Below are 23609 nucleotides of genomic sequence, written 5' to 3' on the forward strand. Positions count from 1 at the left end.
AAATGCTGTTTTGCCACATTAAAAGTTTCTGCAGGAATATGTCACTTGGCCTGAAATTTAATAATAATAAAAAAAAAACACAGAAAAAACAGCATTTCAATAAGATCAAAACCTTCAATTTTGACCTTATTCAAGTGAAAGATTTTAATTTTTCTCTTTGAAATGACTTTTCATTTCATTTTTTATTTTGTTACATCATAATTTGTAATATAAAATAAGAAAAGTCAAAATTATAACTGCAATTTGTATGAAGCAAAATGTTTTGATTAACCCAAAATGAATTTTTTCAAAGAAAATTTTGTTTTGTGGGAAATTAAAGGAAACTACTGGGGGTAGAGAGGTTTCAGCCAGCTCCAGTGCTAATTTGGTCCTGAGCTCTCTTGCAAATTTGGTCTATGGTTCCTGATCCTGCCAACATGTAAGTGTGTACTTAGCTTTTGACTTAAGTGGGAGCACTCATATTAAGCACATGGGGAGATGTTGGCATGACTGAGGCCATAGAGAATCCCCAAGTCTCAAAAGTGATATAATATTTAAGAAATCCACAGTTTGGTGGTTTTTATTGATTCTTTTTCTGAAAAGTATCAGTAATTTTCAAAGTTATATCTATTTAAATTTCTTATGCCCTACCCTAATTTCATAATAGCCTGTGAGCTTCACATACCAGTACCAATGAATGTACCTTGGCAATACCCCACTGAGGCATGGAGGTGTTGCTGTAAGAGAGGGTGACTTGCCAAAGGTCACGCTGAAAGTCTGTGGCAGAACCAGGAACTGAACCCAGCTCTCCTGAATTCCAGACCAATATTTTGACTACAAGATCATCCTTCCTCCTTTCGGCAACCCAAAAAGCACATTTTTGCCAAATTTCCTATTTTTAAACACAATAAACTTTAGAAATTCAGGGCAATGAGCCTCCAAAATTCAAAAAACTTCATGTCTGACACAGACCCCCCCCAATCCTTATGCATTAGTTTGCTTCCCATTCCTGCCCTGTGAGTAGAGCTGTGAGAACAAATGTTTGTGTTTTTTATTCGGTGGCTAAACTAAAAAATATATTGTTGGGGGAGGGATTTAAAATTTTCCAGTGAAACAAAAAATTAGAAAAAATAGTTTTGAGTCAAACAAAACATTTCATTCAATCAGAAATGAAACTTTTCAATTTATAATATAAATTGCAGTAAAATTCAAAGCAAAAAGATGTTTTGAACTATAAAATCAAAACAGTTTGTCCAGATAAACCTTTCAATTTTTTTGAAACTTTCTTCTTTTTTTTTTTCCTTCCCCTGGCTGAAACAATTGGCAGATTCAAGTTGAAGTCACAAATAGGTTTGATCAACCCAAATCTGCATTTTTTGGCCCCCCAAAAAAGGTCTTGTGTGAAAAATTTCACACAGCTGTACAGGTGGGAAGCAACCAGTCTCCAGCTACATACCTCTGATTATGTATATATATACACACGTCTCAACATCCGTATCCTCTTCCTCCCCTGCAACCTCTCCTCCTCCTGCTGTTCCTTTTATCTTACTCTTTTTTCCTTTCACCTACTACCCTTCCTCTATTGCTTTCCCTTCCCATCTTAATGTTCCTCTTCCCCACCCTCCTCTCCTTTCAGCCACTTACTTTCTGTCTCTGCTCTCTCCCCTTCCCTAACTGTCTCCTTCCTGGTTATAATTCACTTCCCCTAATTCACCTGGTTCAATACACTTCCTAGTCCCTAGTAGCAAAGTTGATGAACTTCCCATTTTCACCAGACTCTGGGTTTTTTGTGAAGAAAATAAGTAAGATCAGACAAACTCTCTGTCACAGAGTAGCACTGGCCTTTTAAGGGTACATTTGTCCAGCCCATGGCAGTGAGCCTCTCAGCCGAGGTCAACAGACTTGGTCTCACAGGCTCGTGTTACCTAGCTAAAAATTGCTGTGTAGACATTGAGGTTCAGGCTGGAACTTGGGCTTTGAAGCCCAGGGAGGGGAGCTGGCCTTGCTGCAACTTAAAAGTGCTATCTTCACAGCTATTTTAGTACAGTAGGGGGAGGCCCAGGCTCAGCAGCTCATTGCCGCTCACTGTGTAGATTTACCTGAAGAGGAAAGAGGCTTGTGCATCTGTGACTGGTCATTTGATGCCCAATTAGGTTTAAGAGAGGGCACCTGGGCCCTAGAACAAAGCAAACCTGGTGAGACAGAGCCTTGGAGAGTCAGGGAGGGCAGATGAATGTTGCCTGAAGCAAAGAGCTGAAGGAGAACAGTAACTGTGAACCGCCAGTGAGGAGCTTGGAGGAAGCTGTTGGTAAACACTGACTAAATCTGTGGACCCCTGAGAAGTGGGAGGCTTGGGCAGTAGCCCCTAGGAAAAGGGAAAGATCCAACTTGGTCAAGGAAGCCACGCTCAGAAGCCAGAGGGTTGTTGCAGGAGTGTAGGTCCCCTATGTAGGGATAGGTTTCAGCGTAGCAGCCGTGTTAGTCTGTATTTGCAAAAAGAAAAGGAGTACTTGTGGCACCTTAGAGACTAACAAATTTATTAGTCTCTAAGGTGCCACAAGTACTCCTTTTCTTTTTATGTAGGGATAGAACTCCAGATTGGGAAGCTTGGAGAAGTGGAGCACTGCAGGATGGGGAGTACTTGGGGTAAAAGTGAAGTGTTTTAGGAAGACTGGTCACTCTCAAGTGGAGCGACCTGAAAGGTGGAGACCTGGATCAGGAGCTATAAGGGAACTGAAAACATAGTGCTGCTATTGCCTTTTTTGGTGGGTGACTTGGAAGTGATGTTCCCAGAGAGGGCAATGGAAAACCCCTAATATCTTTATATGTTTACTGTGGGAATTGGAGAGTGGTTTTACTACAAGATTTCTGGGGAACTATGAATAAATTATGACCAGAGGTGGACTTTCTATCACACACTGAGTGACTATGTTCCTTTCATGGGCAGATAAAGGGAAACTGAGGCAGATATAGCCTGCCACAGGTCACCCCAGGTAGGGGTTGCCTTATGACACACCATAGTTTTGATGTTTAGTTTTTCTTTGTTGCCATTATCAACTTGTTTCCCTAAATTTATCCACTTCATTAATGATAAGACTACATTTATTATTCAGAAAAATACCTCAAATCAGCTGATTCATTGATCCTTGGTTGCCTTGCTTTAAATAAGTCATATCCATTCCTAGGGCTCTTCACCAGTCTAGTTTATATTCCTGCTTACTTAAGGTCAGCTTCCACGTCATTAGAACATGCCTGCAATTATTGTTATAATTAAAAAGCTCAATTAATCGGACTAGATTCATCCAGTTTTCATCCAGTCTCTTACCTTCTGTTTATTTCAGTGGCATGTAAGAAGGGATTAGTGAAATAGCTTTTGCAGCAGTGGCATATATTTGATATTATCATTAAGTCTTAGTTTTCAGATCTCATATTGGTGAAACTCAGGAGTAACTCCAAGCAAGTAGTGGGGCCAATTTATCCCTGTGTCATAAGTGAGTTCAGTGCAGGGCTTGGAGGCCTGATGCAGATGAGCACCACTCTAACTTTTATGTGGCTGCCAACGGCTCATAGGAACTTTTGCAGCAGCCAGGAAGAGCTAGTATGCAATAGCAATCTGGACAGACCTTCTGCACCAGGGTCTCCTGTGGAGGAAGTCCATAGAGTCAGCTAAACTGGCTCTACAACAGATAGGGATGTCCGCTGTGTTGGTGGAAAGAGCCAGCTTGATGGTTCCACCACATCACCAAAGCCAGCACAAATTTATACTGATGTAAAGCCAGTGTTTTTTCAAGATTGAAGGTTTATTTCTGCTCCCCCAGCAGGCATGTGCAGACAGCAGCCACCCTCCTTCCCAGAATCCTTTCCCAGGCCTAGCAGGAGAGCAGCTGTGTCCATGGGAGAGGACATTAAATAAGAGTAACATGTCATGAGAAGTGGGCTGTACCTGTCTGTCCAGCAGTACATACATTCCTGTCCTAGGAGGGGCCGTGCAGCGGCTGGGTGGGCAGGTTTAGTTATGATCTCACATACAGAGGTGTAAATTGTGGATAATTCCATTGAAGTCATATGTGTTGCAATGGTGTAAATCTGTAATGGGAGGTGAATTAGGCTTTTAGTCTGGCTTTGCACCAGTTTGTAGAGTTGAAACTGCTCAGATGCAAATATGCAGACATGCCCTTCCTACATCTGGTTACCACAGAGTTATGATGGCATTTACCTGTTCATAAACTTTTTGTGGCTTATAATGCTACTAATCACAGTCCTTTCTTTTTCAACTGGGATTTTGGTCTGGTTCATCAAGCTTCGTTTATCTGTTATCTGTTGTTGTTTGTCTCATGCCATTTATCTGGGGAATTATTATTGCAAACTACCGACTGACATTTGTAGTCCCTTTTTTATTTTTCATTTACAGTCTTCCCTTGGGTAAAATTATTCAGTCTCATTGTTTGCAGTGTCATTGGTATGCAGAAAATACACAAATATACTTTCCAATTCTTGCAGATCTTGTGAAGCAGTTGATTTTTGCATAATTTTCTGTGTGATATTCAATGATAGATGTCTTCAAATTCCCTTAAACCTAGTAGGTAAAATATAATCAAGTTCTTATTGAATGCCTGGGTTTCTATTCAAAGATTTCTAGTGTTGCACCTTGGAAGCGGACCATCCAGGAAAGAAATATCAGCTTTTTTGCTTTTTTTGTTGTTAAAGATTTTGCTTAACTGTTTTGGCACTGTGGTTATCTTTGGTTTATTTTGGCTTTTTAGCCTTATGTTTGACCATGCAAGAATCTTTTTTTTTTTTTTAATTATCTGATCTTTTTACAAAAAAAAGGTCCTGGTTTTAACCTTCATCAACAAGGAAAATGGCCTTCTTGTATGATCAGTGAAGTCTCTCCTGTACCACCCAGGTTTAGCTGTGTACAGTTTGCAGGTCAGGGCTGGCCCACAACATTTTGACACCTGAGGCGGGGAGCTCAAATGACACCCTCATTCCCCCTCGCTTAGGCCAAAACTTTGAAAGGTCTCAATTCTTCTTCTGTTTTACTCCTCTCATGATTCTGCTCTGCTACCTACCCCAATAAAGGAGAACTAACAACTAAAAATGCCTTGTTCAAAAATTAAGTAACATTTACATTTGCTGTTCAGGCACTTGAAAGTTTAACTTTTCTTGTCTGCATAGTAAACACTGGCATTTTTATCTGTTTGAATAATCAAAGTGGTGATTTCCGTGCCTTCTTAGTTGCAAAGATTTGAACTGCTTCCTGAGGTCCACAGTCTGGGCCAGCTCATGCTCTCTTGAGATGGTTACAAGGCTGACCGGCCTCTCTTGGGTCACTGTGGAGCGTAGATGAGTTTTTTATTAGCTTCAGCTTGCAGAAGCTGCATTCTCCACTGGCAGCTGTTACAGGAATTGTTAGAAGTATGTGCAGAGCAACAAAAGCATTTGGAAAGAGGGCGGTCATCTTATTTGTGCACATATATTCCAGAACAGCCTTTGGAGTTGACCCTGCTGAAATGTATCTTGAAAGGGCTTTCAGTTAATCACCTAAATCACTCACATCAGTGTTGCGCATATCATTATGTGTCAACACTGTCTCTAGTGCCCTGCATTGCTGGTGTAGGTCTTCTTCAGGTGTACTGAGGAGTTTTGGAATATCATACAACATCCCAAATATACTACTGTGTTCCTTGAGCTGCATGAAATGTTCTTCAACTGTCTGTATTGCACAATCTAGCACCTGGTTAAAGAATTCAACTTTGAATTGTTGTTTGGGGTCTCTTATGGGATTATCCCATACCTTGTAATCAAAATGTCATCTTCTTCGGTGACACTTGTATTCTTGAGTGGGTGGGGAAAATAGCTTCAGTGTGAAGTTCCTCTGCCAACTTCTGTGCACTCTTCAGAACGTTTTGAAATCCCTCATCTGACTGGTAAGACTGTAGTTATGACTTTGTTTTGTCAAGTTGTTCCATTGCTCCAGATATATCAAGGTCAACACCTTGGAGTCTCTTGCTTACAACATTTATTTCAAACAGTATGTCATGCCACAACACTAAGCCACATAGAAATCTGAAGTTATGTATGTTTCTGGTGATTCCATTTCCCTCTGCCACTGTTCTCTCATGAACAGCTCCTGTCATAGCATTATCCTCCATAATGGCAACTATGGCATCATCTATCTTCCCAATCTGGTGTTTGAAAGGCTTTATCGCCTCCACTTGACTTTCCAATCATGTGGCACTTAGTGGTTTCAGTGTCAGAGAGGATGTTTCCAAATGTTGCTTCAAAATTTGCCATCGATGAGCTGATGCAGAGAAAAATACATAGATGCTTTGAATTACATTAAAAAAAAATTCAGCAGCCTCACTAGAAACTGATGCTGCATCACTGACCACCAAGTTCAATGAATGAGAACTGCATGGGACAAAAAAAGCTCAAGGGTTTAACTCTCGGATCAGTGTCTGCACTCCTCTGTTCTTTCCTCTCATGTTGGCACCATTATCGTAGCCCTGACCTCTCGTGTCAGCTATCGCAATTCCCGTATCTTCCAGTTTTTTAAGAAGCGCATTTGTCTTACCAGCTCCTGTAGTATCATCAATGTCAATAAATTCTAGAAAATGCTCTCCTACAGTCACCATTGCAGGGACATTTTCACTTTTCTGTTGTTGTTACAAAACACACCATTAAAGTCACTTGTTCCGTGTGGCTGATGTCAGGTGTGCAATTCAGAGTAATATCTTGCTGGCTTCAGATCTGCCACAATCTTCTGTTTGACTTTTGTTGCCAGTAACTGTAAGATCTTCATGATTTTGAATTGTTTTTTCCAAGGTAGTGGTGTATGTACATTTCTTGGGTGGCGACTCTTCTTAGATGCTCCAGGAGTACAGCATCAAACTCAGTCATCAGCTCCACAATTTTGAGGAAGTTTCCATTGTTTGGCACATACAGCTGATTTTGAAGTGCCATGCAGTGCTAGGTTTTGGGTAGCAAGCATTCTCACAATGGCAATGAGCCTTTTCAGAACATTTTGCCAGTAAAGAAACTCTGATGCAATCTTCTCTTGATGCTGATCATCTATGGTGGCCGTTAACCTCAGTCTCATCTCAAGCTCTTTTCTCCTGTGGAATGCTCTCTGGCGATTTGCTGCCTTCTCATGGCATGCCAGATTTCTAACCATATTTTTCCAGTCCTTTGTTCCTGTAGAACCCAATGTGGCAGGAACATTAGACTGGAAGAGTTTGCAACAAAAACAGTATGCAGCATTCTGGGATTTTGAGTACATAAGCCATGGCCTCTCCACTTTGTCACCATTGGGAATTTCATGCCAGTAATGTGTTGGATGGAAACTTCTATTTTCATTGTCTTTGGGAAACATGAAGTTTTTCACTTGCTGTGGCCCATGCAGTACAAGGAAGTCCCTCAGGCTACTGCTCAAGTGGGTCCACAGTCCTGGATCATCTAAATTTAAGGAACTAAGCTCAGCAGCAGTTGTTTCTTGTGCCTCCACCACACTCTTCTCTTCAGGAATGTGCATGGTTACATCCATTTGAGATGGAGATATGGATGCTGCAGTAGCTGCCAGGTCACCTGCACTCTGACTAACTGGAAGATCAGGCATCTCCTCATCACTCACATCCTCGCTGGGGCCAGAAGGCTCACCGTGAACATTTGTGTCTAGGTTTCTCAGGAGAACTCCTTCCTGCTTAGATAGAAAAGTTTCCTTTGCTTTCTTTCTTTTTCTGAATGCTGCCCCAGAGGGGCGTTTTCTTCTTTCACTCATGACTGCTGTTCTGTGCCAGCTATAGTGGCTCTCAACACTCAATTGTAGGAGACAAATAAGCAAGCTGATAGCAGGGCCTGAGTTGGAGAAGATACCAGCATCTTAAAGGCCTAACTGGCTCCAACTACTTCAATTGACTGCCTGTTCCCCTCAAGTGGGTTCAGGGAAGCAGCAGGAAGCTCCCTGAGAAGCTGATGTTAATCAATCCAGGCTCCTGGGGCTGCTAGAGAGGTACATAAGAGGCCCCTCCTCTTCTCTCTCCTTGCAGCTCCTGTGCTTTCTGTTATTCCCTCTCCCCTTTTCGCCTGCCTGCCTGTTATGTCTCTTTGTGCCCTCCTTCCTCCAGCACAGCACTCCACCCTCTCTGTGCATCTAGAGCAGAGAGAATACATATGCATCTGCAGCAGACACAATTTTCTACACTCTGGGTCCTAGTGGCGACCCCCCACAGTCTGGCACCTGGGCGGCCGCCTCAGCTCACCTCATGGTAAGGCCAGCCCTGTTGCAGGTTATGTGCAAATCATCACAAAAACTTTTGTTAATGCATGATTCTTGTCCCACTTGCACTGCTTGTATACCAGGATTCCACTGATTAATCAGGGTTACTCCAGTTACACTAGTGTAAGAGGAGAATCAAGCCCTATATGGCCCTAACTTTATAAGGATGAAGACAGCCTTGTTTATATTGTTATAAGCAGCAAAGTTGGGGTGGTAGAGATCCTCAGAGATGCAACTACTTTCCCCTGTTCCTGTTGCACCCCATTTTTAGCCCTTCTCAAACACTCCACTCTCCATCGATCACCCGGAGCCAGATGCACAGAATGAGAATGGTCTGGTGTCAAGGGTCATTGTCAATATATTTTAGCACGCACATTAACTGACCTATCTTAGTAGTCACCTCCTTGCTGGTCTTTTTGTGGGAACCTTACAGCTGGGATCTGATCTCCCAATAGTTTTGGGGTAAACTAATGCAGAGCTAATGGAATATGACTCTTGTAATGCAAGTATGAAATGTGTGCTCAGTAAAATATGTAACTGACTTTAACACTTTCAGAAACAAAGATTCTTCCTAACAGCTCGAAATACTGTAATTACATGTAAGGAGGTACCTCTTAATCCAAAATCTATAGGTACACTGCCAGGTATCTTGTAAAATCTGCTTTTGTGCATGTGTGCTCATACATTGTAAGAGGTTTTTCAGGCTATGCAGGGGGCCATATGGGAGTATCACAAATTAGCCAAGCCCTTACATTTTAATTATTTTTAGAAAGCTGCTAGATAATTACATTCATGGTTGAAGTATGTGTAAGGACAGTGAATGATTTACACTGTAAGAGCACTGAAACATTAGCAAGGATAATGTATGATGCCATAGTTAATTTACTACTTATTTTAAATCTTTTTTTTTTTTTTTTAGAAAATCTGCTGCCTATCTCACCAACCCCTCTCCATAATGTCTGTTTCTTCCCTCCTCCCCCCAGTTATTTGATGCTACACCCAGGTCCTTATTTTATATATTTCAATTAATATTAATGTGTTATTAAAAACCTTGTGTAACAACCCACCATTGTTAACCTTATCACAATCCTATCAGCTGCTTGCTTCTGTTGTTCATGTGATATCCAAAGGAGCAATTTCTCTTTTGGTCAAGTACTGAACAATTACTTCATTTTGCTTTACAAAATGATTTTCTCTATAAATTGTCATCTCTGAGTTGGAACTGAGCAGCTGGGGGAGGGAAGGATGGAGTTAAAAATGGCATGGGTTTAACCTTCAATAAAATACATCTAATGAGAACAGAAGGAAGAACGAACAAAATAAATGTACATAAGAAAGCTGTGTTATTGGCCGAAACCAAACTTATTATCTGAAAGTACCCCTGCCTGGTATTACTGATTTTAAAAATACTGAGACATAACTAGAAGCTAGGGGATCTGGATTTTATTTCTGAATAAATACAATTGGGCAAGACATAGGTTCTTTATATGCCTCAGTTTCCTCATCTGTGAAATGGGGATATTTCACTTCCACTCGGGTATTGCAAATCTTTATTTAATATGCTTTGATGGCCTCAAATATAAAGGGCTGTATGAACCAAATTTTGCTTTGTTCCACTGGTGTAAATCCAGAATCAGAGACTTACTTTTGAAAAGGAGAGCAGGCTCTCTACATACCTATTATTATTAGCCATAATAATCATAAATCAGTTTAATGTATAGGTTTTAATTTACAAAAATTGAGATTTCTGTGAGATAGTCTCAGAGGGCATGAAACTACTTTGGTGCAAATATGTAGGAGAGCAGAAATATAAAACTGTGCGGTTACTGAGCCGGTGTTAACTTACAAGTGGAAACTTTCCTTAATAATAACAAAACGTTTGAATGATCTAGAAATGTTGGAAGATAAACTTCAGAATGTTTGTCAGTTAGGAAAACACAGGACTTTGTGGGATAAAACTGTGGAGTCTTATGCTTGCATTTATAATAGAAACAAACATTTTATTGAATCTATAAGGACCATGAATTTATTGATATCAAGTCTGCAGTTTCGAGTGCTGCTATGAATCATTACAGTAAATGGTAGGGATTTTTTGTATTCATGGCACATATACAGTCTTTTTTGCGGGGGAGGGGGGGAAATGCCCTAATTTGGTCTAAGTTGCTATTATTTGACTGAAATATGGCCTATAAACCAGAACACATTGGATATTAAATATTGACTTTCCCTTGGAAAGAGCGATTTATTATCTAGCAGGAATTACGCTATAGTAAACGTCCACAAGAAAACAGAATCTTTAGTACTGTATAATTCCTGTTGAAAATTGAGGTTTACAATAGCAGTTATGCCTTTCAGATATTGCCTTCTGTTCACTCTGATACCTTCCATTATCTGGTGCTAGATGCTCCCTCTCAGGCATTGTTGTTTACTCTGAAACCTAAATAATGTCTGTAATCTAATTTAAACTAGCTGTGAGTGTTAAACTGTTTGAACAATCACTGCGACTAGTTTGCTAAAAGTGGCATCACATTTTCTAATTTTCTGATACCAAGTGCAGCCATCAAACAAGTGCTGGAAATTGGCCTTGGAAACTTTGTTGGGGGTGTTAAGAGCTCTAACAAAAATATATGGAATAGCACAATTTCAAGAATGAAAATGTTGCAGTCTTTTACTTAATCTCCTATATACTGGGCTTTTTTTTTTTTTTTAATAAAAACTAATGGGATTGGATCCTCATCTGTGCTTGGTTCACAGTAGGTATAATGGAGCATGACAGGAAAGATGGCTCTAAATAATTTGCATGCCTCCCCAGATCCTGGGCTTCCTGGGGTCTGAATTAGCCCCTGGCATAAGTTAGAGCAACTCTGTGTTTACTCCAATTTATGGCAACAGAAATAATCCAGTAGCCCAGATTGCTGGAGGGAAGGACTCTCTGGCCCTCACCACAACCCAGTCTTCCAAGTACACCGCTAAGCAAAGAGCAGAGGGATCAGGTGACATAAATCAAGTTAAAAGCCACCAGGTGTTTTCCTTACATCAGAGCAATTCCATGTGGTACAGTGCAAAGGAGATTTAACAAAGGCCAAGAATCTGGCTCATTACATACATATGTATTTTTATATTTATAAAATAAATGGTATATAATGCTAATCATGTAGTGTTTAGGTTTGGGCACAAAAATTAAAACAAACAAGACAGCCATAAAATCAACCAAATTATTGGGAGGCAATTTTGGAGACAACCTCTAAAGATCAGGAACATTCTATCATCAGCATCCTGAACCACATCCAGGAGAAAATAGGAAGGTTATACAATGATGATCATATCAGCCTGTTCCACTTTACGGTTGGGCAGCCACCACATTCAACACGGCTTGTAGCCTCAGAAAGATCTTCGGGGTAGCCCCAAGTATAGTGCACAGCAGCGGTCCAGCCTAGAAGTGACAAAAGCATGGTTAATCATAGAATCTTAGGATTGGAAGGGACCTCAAGAGGCCTTCTACTCCAGTCCCCTGCATTCAAAGCAGGGCCAAGTATTATCTAGACCAGTGGTCCCCAAACTTGTTCCGCGACTTGTGCAGGAAAAGCCCCGGGCGGAGCGGGGCGGGCCGGTTTGTTTACCTGCTGTGTCCGCAGATTCTACCGATCACGGCTCCCAGTGGCCGCGGTTCACTGCTCCAGGCGGCCAATACATCCCTCAGCCCACGCCACTTCCATCAGCTCCCATTGGCCTGGAGCAGCGAACCCGCCCCGCCCTGCCAGGGGCTTTCACCACACAAGCGGCAGAACAAGTTTGGGAACCACTGGTCTAGACCATCCCTGACAGGTAAAAATCTCCAGTGACAGAGATTCCACAACCTTCATAGGCAATTTATTCCAGTGCTTAACTATCCTGACAAATTAGGATTTTTTTTTCCTAAAGTTCATCCTAAACCACCTATGCTGCATTTAAATCCATTGCTGCTTCTTCTCCTGTCCTCAGAAGTTAAAGAAAACAATTTTTCTCCTTCCTCTTTAACAACCTTTTATGTACTTGAAAACTGTTATCGTTTTCCCCTTCCAGCTAGCTCTACTTCAGCTCTACTCTAGACCTACCAGCCCTATTAATGCATGAGAAAAGGCAAGGAAAGGGTGATTTAAAGCATAGGATCCCATTATTTACATTACTGTTGAAACATATTTGTGGCACTGAACCATATCTGGCATTCTATGTCTTCTGCAGTTCATTAACCACCAAAGAGAGAAACAGATTTGGTGAACCACAAAAAATACTTATTCCAATTTTCCTCCAGTTATATTAATATTATCTCTCATATGACAGAATTAAAAAAAAAATTCTACAACAAACCTAAAATTGTGAATTAGAGTACCAGTCTTTTCTTGAAATTGCAATGGTATTGATCAACATTTCAATAGCATTATTCTTGAGTTTGGGTCTCAATAAACTGACATTATGAGGACAATAAATAGAGGCTTTTCTAACATGCAAAATCCTTATCAAATGTGCCTCTAAAGACAATACTGCATCCAGAGATTTTAAATTTGAGGAGGGGGGTAATCATTTTATAAAGAAGCATGAATGAAGATCCAACCAATCAATAAACAATATTGCTAAGAGTTATCTTAAAACTCCATTCAGTCCAAGCCTCATGCAAACAGATCAATTATAACTGTAGCAGCTCTATCTAAGGTAGAAGGAAGCATGAAATCTTTGTATTATCCTTATAAACTTGAAATCTTAGATGCACAGACAGCAGCCTGCACTTTATTGTATATGCTAAAGATCAAGGGCCAAAAATTTCAAATGTGATTAGTAGTTGTGGGTGCCTTTTTTTGTTTGTTTGGTCCAACTTGACACATTAAAGAGACATGAATTTTAGAGGCTGGGTCTTCAGCATTTTTAAAAAAAAAATCAGACCCTTTTAAGTCTTTCAATTGGGGCACCAAAGAATCACTACTTACTTTTGGCCAAAAATCCTAATATTAAAACATGTGGTACACCCTAAGGAGAATCAGAAGTAAAGGCCTCTAATGATGTCACTATTGATCACTAAGAGGAAGTGAGCCTGTCCTCATTCCAGACAGTATCATAATAGACAGGAAGTAAACTAAAATAACATTGTAATCAGCAGTATCAAAGGCTACCCAAAAGTTTAAAAGGGATATCATGTCTGATGCAACTCAAAAGAAATCGTTATAAGCTTAAATACCATCTTTTAAAGAGACATTCTCTTCCCCTACATATGTTATCTGGGCCAAAAATATTATGTTTAAATTTATATCCACCTGCTTGTCATCAAGAAATTTAAACAATATTTGACACACAAATTTGTCTCTCTTTTTAGAGACTCACAACAAGGATTACTTGAAGAGCTGGTTAGAAAATGTTTGGGGTTTTTTGGGTTTTGGTGTGTTCCCCTGCAAACCTTCAACAAAAACAAAAATGATCATTTTGCATTGATGTTTTTCTTCAAAAGTTAAGGTTTCTGTCAGAAAATTGAAAACTCCCAGACAGAATTTTTTGGTTATCAGTCATTTGAAAATAGTTGTAATAAAAAAAAAACATTTTAGGGCATGGGGTTCAGTTTCTTAACAACCCTCCCAAAAAATTTTTGTTGACAGTTCCTGCAGAAATTTCCATTCTGACAAAAAGACAATCTTTTTTTTTTTTAAAAATTCAAACAAAAAATTTTAGCCAGTTGCTTTTATATTGTGCTCTCTCTGCTGATTCTGCAACATCACTTACCAGATTAGCAATAGACTCTGGGCAGGTTTACATCAATAATACTGGTGCATAAAGCAAAGGTGAAAACAAAAAATAGCCATTTTAATATCACCTCCCTTTTAAACACAGGAACAAAATCAGGGCCAAATCTACAACTAGCCTCCAGTAGATGGCTTGCAACATTTTTGTTTGCCTATGTTTCTTCATGCACACACTCAAACTAGTACATGAACATCCGATAGCTGTATGCCTCGCTACCTAATTTATGCAAGCAAATGTGAGCTCTGAAGAATGCACACAAGTCAGTTGAAAATGTGATTATCTGATGGAAATGCATTTCCCTACTAACTATGCTTTCTATTTTGAAACTTCTAAAAGGCAATTAAGCCCTGTATTTTAAAAAAACAGAGAATTTTATATATATATTCTTTACTTCATCTTAACTTGACTGCTTCCGTTTTTTTATTTGTGAGTATTCCAGCAACTTCCCTTGAATGTTGCTTTTAAGTACAGAATTCATCAGGTGCTGAAAATAGCTTCCCAGACTAGATGAGTCTTTCCATTGTATTACCCCTATTTGAAAAGAACCTAATTGGTCTACAGTAATAATACGTTGGATTTTAAAATCCTGATACCAACTTACAAGGCTTTGCATGTCTTGGTTCCGTCTTTTGGAGACTTAATCAAGGGGCTTTGTTCCGCTTTTTAAATAGCTTTTATCTATTCTACTTGTACGGACAATCTAATGGATCATATCCATTTACTCACTGTACTCCACAGCAATGAAATGTGATTCCTTTATGTTTTATAACTCCAAAATGCTGTCTATTTTTAGGTCAAAATGAAAAATCCATTTGTCTTATTTAGCTTTTTAAATATTTATTTATTGTATTTTACATCTTTGTGCATTTGCCCTAGGGCATTTGTACAAAACATGCTGTTGAAATGTGCATATGATTGATTTGATTTTTAAGGCTGACACAACAGGACTCAGGTTTCACTCTCTGCAAAACTACAGCAAAATGATCCGGACATAGTAGAGAAAAGGGAATATTACATTTGCAGTGCAGGAAGAATTAGCATTCCATTAAAAAGGAGAACATGATGAAACATTTTTTGAAAAAAATGGGCCAGATTCTCAGCTAGAGCTATGCTAATTTATACCAGCAGAAAATCTGTCCCAGTATTTTTACTGCGGTCTGTAACCTGGGGAGTGAGCAGTATAAAGACAAACCAACAACTGTTTATTTCCTTTTCAGCTGAATGCTTACATGGATAAAAATGATGATTATTATAACTGAGTTGCAACAACAGACTCCCAAGCTGAAGTCTTCCTAAGACATCCCTCCATAGGCCAGTAGTAAACTAACATAGTATTAGGGATGGAAAATTTGCTCTCCAGGACCATGCAAATTGAACACTATAATCCTGATTCTGCAGTCCTTATTTAGGTGGAATAATACTTACTCACATAAATAGTCCCATTGATGCCTTTATAACCTTTGTATGCCTTTATAGTGGGCCAGATCTTAAAGTCATGACACAGTTTTTACTCCGTCAAAATTCCCGCTGTAACCTACCTTGTCTCTCTCCTAGTCTGGGACCAACACTGCAAACATTGCAATCAAGGGAGTTTTGTGTGAGTAAGGATTTAGTAAAAACTGAGGGCAGCAGGATTTGAGCCAGTGCAGTAGTTTTGGAGAAGGCTATGCTTCCTGCCCTCTCAGCTAGAACATGGGTATTGTGAGGGAGCCAGTTATTCCAAGGAAGTTGGCAAGCGAGCACAACAAAAATAATAGAATTAGAAGGGGGGAAGGACTTTTTGCAATTAAAATGGCAAGTACTGGCATTTCTAGTATGTGGCAGAGATCCTGCACATTTTACTCCTGAGTAACAAAGAAAAGTGCTGTGTATGTCACCATGGAAATGTGAATGGAGCTCCTTTTACAAACAGAAATGTATGCCATCCCTTTCTACTAAGAATGTTTTGTAGTGGGGTAGAAGAGAAGAGTGGTATGTCTGTAATAGAAAAGATATGAAAATGTTGTTTTACTTTGAAGCCATAATATTTTATTATGTTACACATTAATATTCAGTTTGAGTAATACAGGACAAAAATTCTAATGTGTGTGCACCTTTTAAACTATTCAGTGAAAAAATACAGTATTAGTAACTAACAGTATTAGTAACCAACAACATAAAATGGCAGAGATCTAAGTTGGAGCAAACAGCATAGAATGAAACACAAAAAAGGTCAAATGTGTTATCAGTAGCGTGTTTCCCCTCTTACCCAAAAACTGCAATTCAGACTTCCAGAGCCTTTTATTTGATATAATCTATTTATTTTCTGTTACATTTTAAAGGGTTTAATTAACTACAGTAAGTATAGAAATGTAATATTTATACAATGCACCATTACAGTAGGAAGTTGAATAGATAACAGTTCATAAATGCAGCTTCCCATACATTATCAGCCATTTCATAATAGTGAGCCTAAGGAAATGGAAAAATTACCTGATTTTTCCTCTGTCTTTCCTGGTCTTCTTTATAGCAGTTCTGTGATGTAGTTGCAGGGAGAGACTAGCTAGGAAGCTGCCAAGGCAATGACATTCTTGTGCAGTTGGAATTAGGAGGTAATCAAGTGTGGAAATGGGTCCAAAAAGAGAACCGGTATTTTGGGGAGTGGGGAAGAGACTGCTAGAACAGCATATTTTTATCCTGTCCTCCCATCCCAACTCTCAAACTTCAGGAAATCAGTCAACATTTTAATAAGTACAATATGGTGCTGAGGTGGAGAACCTGCCAAAAGGAGCAGATTCTGATTTCATTACTTGCTTAAATATCTAAGTTCTGGTGAAATGCTATGGTGTTTTACAATTTTTCAGGTAATTTAATAGGACTGTTGTCATCAGATTTAGTGGACATCATAGATTTGTAGGCTAGGCTACCCGCCTTGGACAGACTATAGGGAAAATGCAAGACTGGTAAGGACACTTCTGTACAGCATGTAGGCAAATTTAACTCTGAAACTTTTCACTGTTTCTCCCTGAACTGGCTTCTCTCTTTATTTGAAAGACAGCAAAATCTTCACAGTGGTTGTACATGGTCTTCCCAGAAGAGGTAACAAACAGCAGTGTTAATCATAAGCTCAAAAACTCTTGGCTAACATCGCACTTTTAGAATAGATATGTATGTTTTGTAGTCCTCCTTTCTGGACTGCAGAGCCAGATGAATATCATAAAATATTTTCCATAAGCAGTTGCTCGGATTTAAAAAAGATTTTTACATTGGATATTCTTACACAAATGATGTGGGAAGTTCATTTCTAGCTCGTATGCTTGACTATTTGAATCAAAAGTATATAGATGAGCTATAGATATAGTATAAAAGATGAGCAAAAGAGGTGGGGTTCGCAAAACCCCTTGTCAGACGCGTAGTAGATTTATTTGCTTGGGGAACAATTTAAACTTTTCTCGTATCACAGTCACAAAATTTAAGTCTGTGTAAATATGGTCATAGTTGTGAAGTTTGTGGTCAGATCCTTTTTTGGTTTAATTGACCCCTCTCCCCCAGCCCTAGGAATAAGGTTTAGAGACAGTACTGTGGCTCAGAATGGAAAAAGTTTTAATATTCCCTAATCCTGCTTATTTCTACCTTTCCCAAACACATACAGAGCCCAATAGCTTCTTCAAAGCATGCTCCTGATTTATTTTCATATACTCAGAGAACAGAAACAGTACAAGGTGATTTACAGATCAACAACACCTAACCCACACCACTCAAATTTTGAATATGAAGTTTAAAACATTTTTGGGGAACAGTTTGTGATCAATGCACAGTGTAATTTATTTTAAAAGTTGCAAAAACAATTGAGTAATTTTGATTAACAAAGAAATTAATAGAAATTGTAAGCTGCTTGAGGAATTTCCATTATGAGAAAAAAATCACTAAATGAGTAATTGCCTCTCAAGGATAATTATTACGATTGCCTAGCACCTATATTGGTTTATTAAAACTTGTTCAGGAGTGACCATTACCATATTTATTATGCATGTTCATAAGTCTCAAATTTTTGATTTAGGCAAAATTCGGATTAGGAAAAAGGAGTACTAAAAACAATATTATATTTTATATCATTCTTTTTGCCACAATGGTGACAAGGTAATGTTCTATGTTTTAACCCATTATTGAAACGCAGCCAGCTTTGAAATGAAACAGGGCAGCTCTTCAATACCATGTAACAATACTACACAACAATAAATAGAAAGTATTTACTTTATCTAGTTGAAAATATAGGATCATTTTAGGTAGGCAGAATGTTGGAATTTGGCTAGGACACAACAACTCTCTTATGAAAAATTTCATGGGAGCTTTAATGATCATGTTAGCTGAGACCTAAAAATAGATGGCTCTGCTAAAGGTTGGAACTTAAAGCATAGTAATGACCCTTTAGCATTATAATAGGGTATTTGTTCAATCAGTACCTACTCAGAGTGCAGTACTACCTCCTGCATTTGGAACAATATACTTTCTACCTCCCGAATCTAGATTTTCATCTACTTCTCCTAGTCAAATAATAAGACTGGTATTGCTTAGCTTATGAGATTGTTATAAGTACATGGACATCATGTATTGTCTTGAAGTTACACTGATACACAGATGGGCCAAATAGTGGACTACTTGATAGCAACTTTGCAGTGAATAATGTGCCCAATATCTTTATGTGACAGCAAAATTCTAGGATTTTTGGTAGAATACAAAAATGACTCTTGGATGAAATATTATTTTGAATTTACAAAATAGGATGTGTCGTAAAAACTGGTGGCTGTTATCCATACATAAAGGTCTGGTAGCCAGTTGATTCACAAGTAATTTTCCAGTGAATCTGTTCTCTTAGTGGGATTTTGCTCATCAGTGGGAGGATAGACCACATATGGCACATGACTCATTTCTTAAACTACTTATTCTTTTCTAGTGTAATAAATGGTATGGGTGGAAATGCAGGTGTGGGCACATCTGTGAATGGCAACTGCAGCTACTTTGGCAAGGCTAGAAAATGTTCAATGAACTATACAGCTAGAGAGTTTGTCACCAGAATATTGTATCAAGAGGTTCCAACTCTTTGAATCTCTTCTCTTCTCTCCGTATGCTTGAACATCTGGAATATGAAGAAGCTCTATATATCTGTACATATGTTGATAGGAAAAACTGTTGTACTGACTTCCACCTACTACAAACTAGTATCCCATTTACTTACCATTTTCTTTGTTTAAATACCCATGGGATATATTGGAGCCAAAAAACTGACAAATCAGTGGTCTACAAAGATTTATGGAGGAAACTAAAATGAAGTCTTTGAAAATAATGTAAAAAAAGAGCATGAAGTTTTTATAAGGACTGATTTTCAACCGTTCAATTGTTCAGTTGAAGTGATGTTGAAAGATGTTGAATACTCATATTTGTAACATTTCTTTCAGCCAGGTAGAGACAATCATTGACACCAGTGTAAGTCTGCAGTCAGTGGAATCGCTCCAAATTTATGTTGGTGTAACTGAGATCAGAATCTGTCACACTTACCAAAATGAAAGTCCCAAACCGTTCTTATTTCCACTTATTTTAAAAAAAAACCTATAGGATTTTGTAATAGTATTCACAAATAAAAGAAGCTAAGTTCTGTATTCATTCACACAACTCATTGCTGATTAAAATCTATAAAGATTAGCACAGTGATTTATAATACATTAATAGAAAACATAGTGTCATTGCACTACATTGTCAGAAAAGTCTCATTCATTTTATCAGCACCAGAAATGCTCACAGCACACTTCACACAAAGATATTCTCATTTTATGAGATATTGCATAACGAAATTCATTCATAAAGTGAACATGAAACAGTCCCCTTGCATCTCTTCTTCTTTCTCTAAGGTGGATGGTGACAGCACTAAGAAAGGATAAGTAGACTAAAGCAGGCTTTGTAGTATAACTGTTGGAGATCTCAGATGCATGTAGTTCACAGGAGAAAACATTGTAGCATCTACCACATCATGTATCATGTCAACTGAGGGAAAAAATCCAGTGCCAGTTCTCAAATGTGATTACAATTAGGGATTACAATTAAGGAAGAAAAAATAATCCTATTAGGTGTGAAGATGTGATTTGTAACTATCTTTTCTCTCCTTCTAGTTTGTTTTTTTGGCTTTATTTCCTACACCACTTTTTAAAATAAAATTATATTGAGGTAATTATTGAAATTGAAGCTATAAGTACACGTGGCAGATTCACAAACTAGCCTTTGGTGCTGCATGGCTGTGCATGAGGAGAAGGTGCAAGGAGCTTCCCTTTGCTGTGAACAGGATCCAGGTTTAGAGAGGGAGGCCATCTCAAGAGATGGGTAACACTGAAATGGTTGCTACAGCCCCTGTGCTACTGCAAGTGAGTCCTCCCACCAGCCCTGAGATTCAGGGGAAATCCTGACTATGCCTGGCTCAGACAGAGGTTCAGACAGCAATTTGAACTGTATCTAAAAGCCACTATGGCTGTTATGGACTCTATGGAGCTGTGTATGGAACATGAAGAGAACACTCCCACTTGTCCACAAGAAGTGAACTATTGTCTGAAATGGCAGGAGTGCAATTCTTCAGCAAATTAGATGCATCAGCAGGATTTTGGCAGATCTCCTTAGACACTGAAAGCTACAAGATCAGCACCCTCAATACACCATTTGGCAGAGACTGCTTCCTAAGACAGCATTTAGGAGTATGTTTGGCTCCAGAAGTATTTCACTGTACAGTAATCCAGATGGTAGAGGAATGAGCAAGCATGACCGTGTACATTGATATAATTCGGGGCAGCACTGCCATTGAGGAGCAGACTGGAAGCTGAGTGCGCTAATAACCTTGAACTGAATAAGGCCAATTTCAAACAATGGAAATAACACACTTGAGAGAGACTGACCTCGAAAGGTATCTTGCCTGATGAATCAAAGATTCAGGCAATACTGAATAATCCCTGTCACAGGAGGTTTTTAAGAACTGTTTAGACAAATATCTATCTGATAAGGTCTAGGTGCACTTGGTCCTGCCTCGGTGCACTAGATGCCCTCTGGAGGTATCTTCCAGCCCTACATTTCTATGAACATGCCAAGACCTGAAGATAAAAAAGGAATTCAAAGGCTGGTAGGCATGTTGAATTATATCAGCAAATTCATACTTAACTATACTGCTCATGCAACTCACCTAAGACATCTCCTCCAGAAGGTCACAATGGGGCATGGATACCAGAGCATGAAAAGGAGTTCAGTGATTTAAAGTACTTCTGACATCCGCTCCAGTGCTGCAATTTTCTGACCTCTTTAAAAACACCAAACTCTCCACAGACATCTCAAAAGAAGGGTTGGGAGCAATACTATTAGTGTCATGGAGCTGATTGGTTCCCAGCCTCACATAAATCTAGGGCTATAATAGACGCAGAGAAGATGCAACTATGAACTGAATAAGAGAGATGTACATCACTACACCAGATGTAAATATTTCATGACTTTCTATATGGTCATACCTTCAAAACAGAGTACAAAGCACTGACTGCAGGACACACAAAGGGATAGAGTACCCAAGAATGCAGTGACTACTTTTGAAAATACAGAATTATGTTGTGATCTGAGAGTTCCAGCTTGGACACCACTTAGCAAAGACAGACACATACCCAAGAGCATATGCTCCATCGGACAGTATTCAGCCTGGTAATCTGGAACAAGCAGTAAACGTACATATGAACATGTAAGTGTCATGTGCTGTATCTCCAGAAGGCCGGCTCTAGATTTTTTTTTTTGCCACCCCAAGCAAAAAAAAACAAACTTTGGCCTGCCTCCCCTTCTCCCCCCCCCCCCTTTTTTTTTTGGTTTTTACACGTTTGCACTTTGCAAATTTTTTTTGTTTAAAATTTTTTAAAAAATGAAAACAGAGAATTTTGTAGTTAGTGAAATAAAACAATTTCCTACTAGTGTACTCATTTAATTTTAACAAAATCACAATTACAAACAATTTGGGTTCAACTATACACTGTAATGAAAAATGTTAGTGTCTTCTGGTGCACCAGTTTCTCATAAATTAAAAGAATTTATATGAACTGAATGTTTCTGGTTTTATACTTGCATAGTCTTTTAATAATTCAGTGAAATCTAAATTTTGTGCAATGGTACTTTCAATTGAAATTAATGCAAGTCCTGAAAAATGATTTTGAGACATGGTGGACCTCAAATAATTTTTTAGTAATTTTCAGTTTTGAGAAACTGAGCTCACCAGAAGCCACTGATACTGGTAATGTTAAAAGAATGCATAATGCTATAGCAGTGTTTGTAGTGAGGTGCTTGGGGCTGTATATCCTGCCCTTAGGCCCCCATCCCGATCTCAGACCTGGCTCTGAGGGGACAGTAACCGACAGAGCAGCTGAGGCGGGTCAGCCATGGAAGGGGGACAGACCAGGGGTGCCTGCCCAGCGCCAAGCCGCCCAGGGTAGCAGGTCCCTTACCGGCCGCAGGTCCTGCCCTGATCCTTGGCTCTGGCTCCTCCACCGCTTGTGACACACACGGCAGGGGCGGGCAGGTGGGGAGGAGCTGCATTGCCCCACTCCCGAGGCGGCAGGGGGCCAGGGCCGGGACCCCCGTGCTGAGCCCACTGCCCCACCCCACACAGGGACTCATTGGTTGACTGAACGGGGTGGGGGGGAAAAAAGGATGGCCAGAATGCCGTCCTTGGAAATATGCCACCCCAAGCACATGTTTGCTTTGCTGGTCCTGATCTCCAGATATATGGGATAATGGAAGCAGAAACAGCTAAAGATGGAATTCTTCAAGCAGTGATACAAGCAATGAGTAAAGCAGGAGAAAAAAAATCAAGATTTCCCACCTTCTTAGTCCCACTATAAAATGAGCTGTCAATGATCTCAAGCATGCTCTTCAAGTAGACAGACTGTGATTACCACAGTGATGAGAGGAAATATTGGAATGAATACACACAGGGCACCTGGGAATGACCAAATCAAAAAGGAGTGTTCAGAGTTGTATTTTGGCCACAGATGAACAGTGACATCAAAGAAATGGTGAAAACATATCAGAAGTACAGCAACTCCCAGCAGAAAGAACCAATGATACTGTGAAGTTCCGTAAAACCGAATTAGAATGACATATTCAACCTGGGAAGATATCACTACTTGGTTACAATGATCTACTTTACCCCTCTCCCAGAAGCAGTCACACTTGAAGATACCACAGCAGCAACAGTTGTCTGGTACATTAAATCTGTATTTGCATGTCATGAAATTCCAACAGGAATAACTGACAGTGGACCATAGTTCAAGACTAGGGAATTCATAGACTTTTTCTAAAATGTATGATTTTTGCCACGAGACATTCAGTCCCAAATATCCTCAAATCAATGAATTTGTGGAATGTGGACTACGTACGGTGACGAATTTGCTCAAAAAAGCCATGGATGCAAGAGAAGATCCATATTTAGTATTACTGAACTACAGAGCTACACCGCTGCAATGTGGAATATCACCTGCTAAATTTCTCTACAAGAAATACCTATAAATACTTGAGGATGATAATAACAGGATGACTAAGGAGT

At 39.3% G+C, this 23609-nt stretch overlaps 1 long non-coding RNA gene across 1 annotated transcript in view; it reads left to right on the forward strand.

Annotated features, from left to right (window-relative positions):
• Positions 1–2174: 2174 nt before the first annotated feature.
• Positions 2175–23609, forward strand: part of LOC119862773 — a 33639-nt gene continuing 12204 nt past the window's right edge. Inside the window, exon 1 of the long non-coding RNA XR_005295365.2 lies at positions 2175–2287. This is a non-coding gene — a long non-coding RNA (uncharacterized LOC119862773). The remainder of the gene's footprint in view (positions 2288–23609) is intronic.

Source organism: Dermochelys coriacea, chromosome 10 (assembly GCF_009764565.3).
Source record: "Dermochelys coriacea isolate rDerCor1 chromosome 10, rDerCor1.pri.v4, whole genome shotgun sequence".
In the NCBI taxonomy this organism is placed as follows: Eukaryota; Metazoa; Chordata; order Testudines; family Dermochelyidae; genus Dermochelys; species Dermochelys coriacea.